The sequence below is a fragment of the Silene latifolia genome, chromosome 8, assembly GCF_048544455.1.
Source record: "Silene latifolia isolate original U9 population chromosome 8, ASM4854445v1, whole genome shotgun sequence".
Taxonomy (NCBI): Eukaryota; Viridiplantae; Streptophyta; class Magnoliopsida; order Caryophyllales; family Caryophyllaceae; genus Silene; species Silene latifolia.
The window spans coordinates 63,510,463-63,516,359 of NC_133533.1; the positions used below are offsets into that span (position 1 = coordinate 63,510,463).

Sequence of the window (5,897 nt, forward strand, 5' to 3'; positions counted from 1 at the left end):
TTCTACACTAATATGCAAACTATATGACATATATATAAATGATGCAATCTATTCTACTCTATATGATGCATGATTTTATTGGTTGGAGAGCTAATTTGGATTAACTCCTAATCCTTGTGTTTGAACTTCCTCAAACCAAGTAAGACACTATTTCTAGTGTCAAAAGGAGGGAATTTTATGCACAAGTATGCAATGCATGAAACTAGTTGTCATTTTGGATTTTCAAAAGTGGGAACAAAATGAGACACCTCAATGGGACCGAGGTGGGAGTCCTTTGAGTGTTGCTAGGACTCAAAACAAATGATCAAGTTTAAAATTTAGAACAAGAGAAATAAACAAAGCTAGAGGAGGTGTAGGAAACTCACAATGGAATAGGTTGAAGTGAAGTTGTCAACCTCGCATATATGGCATCCTCCAAAAAGCTTGTCAATCCTCAATTGTCGCTCATTGCGACATCCTCATCACTATCATCGCTTTCATCATCAACTTCCTCATCATCTTATTCTTCATCTACCTCCATTGACCCGGAGGCTTCACCACTCTCATCATCAATTGAACTTTGCTCTTCTTCCTCTTCTTCTTGGCAAGAGTCATTACCTTCCCCGTCCTCAACAACAACAACTCCTTCCCCTGAGCAACTCGACTATCCATGTTGGCATCTCTAGAAGCACTTGGGAAGAATACCTCCCTATCCGCCCAACTAGGCAAAGGACATGAAGGATCAAGTAGTCCTTGCCTAGCTAAATGTAGGAGGGGCGGATATTGAGCACGGTAAGCATTGACCCGATCTTCATGAGCTTCCTTATGCATATGTTGCAATAGTTGGGTCAAGTAGTCGTTGCCTACCATGACATTAGAGCCACTTGGTTTGAATTCTTGGTAGGCAAATGGATATTGTGGAGTAACAATGGAGGAGGAGGAGGGCTTGGCATTTGATTCCCTATGTTGTTTCATAATAACGTCGGCTTCCTTAGAGACGGGTAGTAGGTAGTTTGGGCTATGAACGGCGATGCGCATATTTTCTTAGGTAAGATGAACGACTTAGCTTCTTTAATGAGCCACTCATACTTGTTGTCAAGATTGTCATTCTTGACCCAATGGAACTTGTTGATCATAGTAGCCATATCAAGGAGGTTGCTTCCTTTAACCGGTTTATATGTTTTATCTTTGTTGAAATCTAGATTAAAATGCTTGGCCAACCTCGTCACTAAGCCTCCATTCAGAATAAAAGCCGCTCCATCTTTTCCATTATCAATTTCAAGCCACCGATCAAGTAAAAATTGAAGAATGTTGTATTCGTTGGTGAACTTTCCATTGATATTCATGGTAGACTCAAGGTAGACAAAATCAAGCTCGGTAAAATGATTGGTGCCTTTTTTCCGCCTTTTGTTCTTGCCATGTTGTTCTCCTTGTCAAATTTGTATCAACAAACCAATATTGTGCTTGATTGCTCCTTGTTTCCTCAAGCTTCAATCAATTCCCAATCAATTTTAGGATTTTCAAAATTGTATTCAAACCCTAGAAAATCGATTCAATTTGTGAGGATTTTGATGTTTGGATGGTCTTTTGTTGATAAAGGAGCAGTTTAATCTTGATTTGAGGAAGTTTTGTTTTGAGTTTGGTGAATTTGGTTGAGAAATTTGTGTTTTTGAATGAGGGTTTTGAGGGAGAAAGGATGTGTGTTTGTGTTTATAAAAGATAGAAATGATTTGGGGAAGGAGGGTTGAATCCCGTGTTTTGGTTAAGTAGCAGCAGGGGACGAGCGGCTTCAAGTCGGGACGCTCGGATCCTCAGTCAGTACCTGCTGAATTTCCAACCCGTGCTGGGACGCGCGGATCCTGCTCAAGACGAGCAGACTCCTTCCTGGGGACACTCGGATCTTGTTCGGGACGCTCGGATTTATAAACAGCGTAGACTTATAATTTTGAAGCATGCGAGGACGCACGGATTGTTCTCAAGACGAGCGGCTCCTTGTCTGGGATGGGCGTCCTGAATATGATCTGTGCAGATTTTGTAACAGACCCCTTTCTTCAATTCCAGCATTCCCAAAACCCGCGTCCTAAGGTCAGGACGCTCAAATGCTCCTCTGGGATGCCTGGTTTGTCAGCAGCACGAGTGGATTCCCTCCTGGGACGCTCGGATTCTCTTCTACACCCACGAGCTCAGTTCTGCCCGTGGGGATCTCCTTTCCTTAAGTCATCCTTTCTTCATTTCCTTTGTTGAATATTGTGGGTGTACTACAAAGGCTCGGTTCGCCTAGGCATTTGCTATCCCCACACTAGATCAAACACTACACATCAAAACACATTAAAATACCTCCCTCACTTTCTCTCATGATGAAAACCTTGATCAAAGTATAAAATTGCAAATCCAAAAATGACAAAGATGCAATAAAGGAAATAAAATGCTAGTTAAAGGGTTAGAATATTTACAAATGGTGGTTTAGGGAGGACTCCACCAAACTCTCATTCTTGAATAAGATGTCAATAGGGCAAAGCCAAGGTGTTGTTGATGTTGCTAAACACCTTGTAAAAGTAGTCGAAGGCTTGTTCATTTTCAGTGTAAAGATCTTGCATAGATCTTTGCACATTATGTTCTTCATGGTGGTGACCCGAGTCAAGATGGTGACTAGGATCAACAAAGCCTTGGTCAAAGGTTATAGCATTGCCAATGTAGGGATTGACTAATCCTTCAAATTCGGCATCCCATAGACCACAAACTTCATTAGCTTGTTCCCCAATGGTATCATGAGTTGACAAGAGCAACTCTCCTTCTTTTTTGTCATGGCCAATGAGGCCTTCTTCATTGCTTGTCATGATTGGTGGTGAGCTATTCAAGCTCTCATTATTGGAATTTCCTTGCTCTTCGGATAGAGCAACTTGAGGGTTATCCATTTTCTTCTTCCATATGGGTGGTGATTCTTTACCGATAGCTTGATCTTTGCATTGAGATGCTAACTTCTTTCTATCACTTTCTCGGCTATAGTGATCGATCTTGAAACATAGCTCATGTAGTCGGGGAGCTCTCATTGTTTTGTCAAGGTTGAAAGTGATTGTCTCATCCCCCACTTCAAGTATGAGCTCTCCATGTTTCACATCAATTACCGCTCCCGCGGTGTGCAAGAAAGGTCTTCCTAAAATGATAGGAATTTTAGAATCCTCCTCCATGTCTACAATGACAAAGTCTACCGGAATGAAGAATTTGCCAATTCTTACTGGCACATCTTCCCATACCCCTAAAGGTATCTTTGTTGATCGATCCATCATTTGAAGAGTAATGTTAGTGCATTTGTGTTCTCCCATTCCTAGCCTCTTGCATACCGAGTATGGCATGACACTTACACTTGCTCCAAGGTCACATAATGCTTTGTTGATTGTAGTATCGCCAATGGTGCATTGAATAGAGAAACTTCCCGGATCTTTGAGTTTTGGAGGGGAACTTCCTTGAAGAATAGCACTACTCACTTTGGAAAAGGCAATAGTCTCTAGCTTACGGATGGATTTCTTCTTGGTAAGAATGTCTTTCATGTATTTCGCATAGGCCGGAACATGATTGATCAATTCCGTGAATGGGATTGAGACTTCTAAGTTCTTCACAATTTCCATGAACTTTCCAAGTTGTTCATCAAACTTAGGCTTAGCTTGGCGACTTGGGAATGGAAGTCTAATCACAATAGGCTCTTTTTCCTTAGCCTTCTCTTTATTCTTCTTCTTTGAAACTTCATTGGTGGTGGGTTCTTCTTCTTCCTTAGAGTTCTCCACAACTCTTTGCTTGTCACTAGCATTCACAACATCTTCATCAATTGGCCTCTTCGGCCCTTCATTTTTTGTACCACTCCTCAAATGGATGGCACTCACCATTTCATGTCTTGGTGTTTTACCTTGAGGTGGTAATTTCCCCTTTTGTCTTTGAGAGCTAGAAGATGCTAATTGAGACATTTGAGTTTCCAACATCTTAGTGTGGGCTAGTATGTTGTTGATGGTGATATCTTTGGCTTGGCTATCTTTTTGCATTTGGGTGAAAAATTCTTGTTGGTTCTTTTGCATTTAGAGGACCGCTTTTTGAACATCAAAGCCTTGGTCATTGGATTGGTTGTAGGAAGGTTGATTTTGATAACTTTGGCTTTGGTTGTAAATGGGTCTTTGAGCTTGATTTCTCATTGGAGATGGGGTGTATGTTGGTTGAGGGTTTTGAACATTTTTGCTCTTGTATGAAAGATTTGGATGGAATTTGGTATTCTCATTGTAATAGTTGGAATAAGGGGTGCCACTCTTGTATGCTTGGAAAGCATTCACTTGTTCATTTGCTCCCCTACATTCACTTTGGTCATGTTCCAAAGTTCCACAACTCTCACATACTCCACTTGGAATTGAGGATGATGCCACCATAGCATTAACATGTTGTTTGGGTGATTTGGAAGCTTCATCAAGCTTAGCCATGGCTTTCTCAAACTTCAAGTTGATGGTGTCAATGTGAGAACTTAGTTGAGCACCCAATTGTGTGATGGAATCTACCTCATGCTTTCCTCCTCTAGTGGCCTTTCGAGGCCTACTATATTGTGAATTATGAACCGCCATCTCTTCGATTTTGGCCCACGTTTGATTGTCATCAATTTCGGTGAACATCCCATTAGATCCCATATTGAGAATGTTGCGGGAGTCTTCATATAAACCGTTCCAAAATTGTTGCACAACGAACCACTCGCTAAGTCCATGATGTGGACAAGAACGACAAGTGTCCTTAAATCTCTCCCATGCTTCATACAATGATTCTTCATCCCTTTGCTTGAACCCGGTGATTTGGGCTCTCAACATATTGGTCTTCTCCGGAGGATAGAATTTCTTGTAGAAAGCAAGTGCTAACTTCTTCCATGAATAAATACCAAGGGTAGCCTTGTCTAGGCTCTTCAACCATTGCTTTGCGGTACCGATCAAAGAAAAAGGAAATAATACCCATCGGATTTGGTCTTGAGTAACTCCGGTTTGAGAAATCACATCACAATAGTCACAAAAAGTCTCCATATGTGAATGAGGGTCTTCACTAGGCATCCCTCCAAATTGACTTCTCTCAAATAATTGTATGAATGCGGATTTGGCAATAAAATTACCGGTTAAATGTGGTGGTCTAGGAGTACCATTTGGTAGGTTCTCCTCGGTTGGTACGGAATGTGCTGAAAATTTAGGCATTGTGGGTTGATTTTGTGGTGGGTTTTGTATTGGGTTATCCTCTCCTTCTCTTGCAAAATGGTTGGTGAATTCAATGTTATTTGGTTGTATGTCCACAATTTCTCCAATACCTACAACTTTTGAAGTTCCTTTACCAACTCTTCTATTGTTGGTTAGGGTCCTTTCAATTTCAAGATCAATAGGTAATGGATTACCTTGTCATCTCCTAGTCATGAAAAATATCAAACAACTCGAAAACAATTAGAACAACCTTGAGGAGTTTGATTTCCCCAAGGTAAAGAAAGACACAACTAAAAACAATGAATGAAAATCAAATCAATTTAACACCGTCCCCGGCAACGGTGCCATTTTTGGTCTGGTTAAAACTCAGCGTCAAAAGCTACCAACCAAAAAAATATTTATAACTTCACAAACTACTCTTAGTAAAGAGGTAAGTAAAGGTCGGATCCCAAGGGACGGGTATTGATGTAGGATTCACAATTGTAAATAGCTATGTCTTAGGGTGTCACAATTTGGGTTGAGATGATGTGTAATCTAAACTACTCAACAAAATGAAAGTAAAGTAATGAAAGCAAAGCAAAGCAAAGCAATTAAAAAGGGAGTTGTAAACAATTGATTAAAGGCACTAGGGTGTCATGGGTTCATAGGGGATTCATGGGAGTTGATCATACAAACATGTTTTCAATTAGATGTAAGCACTTATTATCGTGA

General features: G+C 40.6%; 1 non-coding gene across 1 annotated transcript; it reads left to right on the top strand.

Annotated features, from left to right (window-relative positions):
- The first annotated feature begins 4,707 nt into the window (after positions 1-4,707).
- Positions 4,708-4,814, top strand: LOC141597886 (small nucleolar RNA R71). Its single transcript, XR_012523097.1, has one exon. It is a non-coding gene; the product is annotated as a small nucleolar RNA R71 (small nucleolar RNA).
- Positions 4,815-5,897: the final 1,083 nt, after the last annotated feature.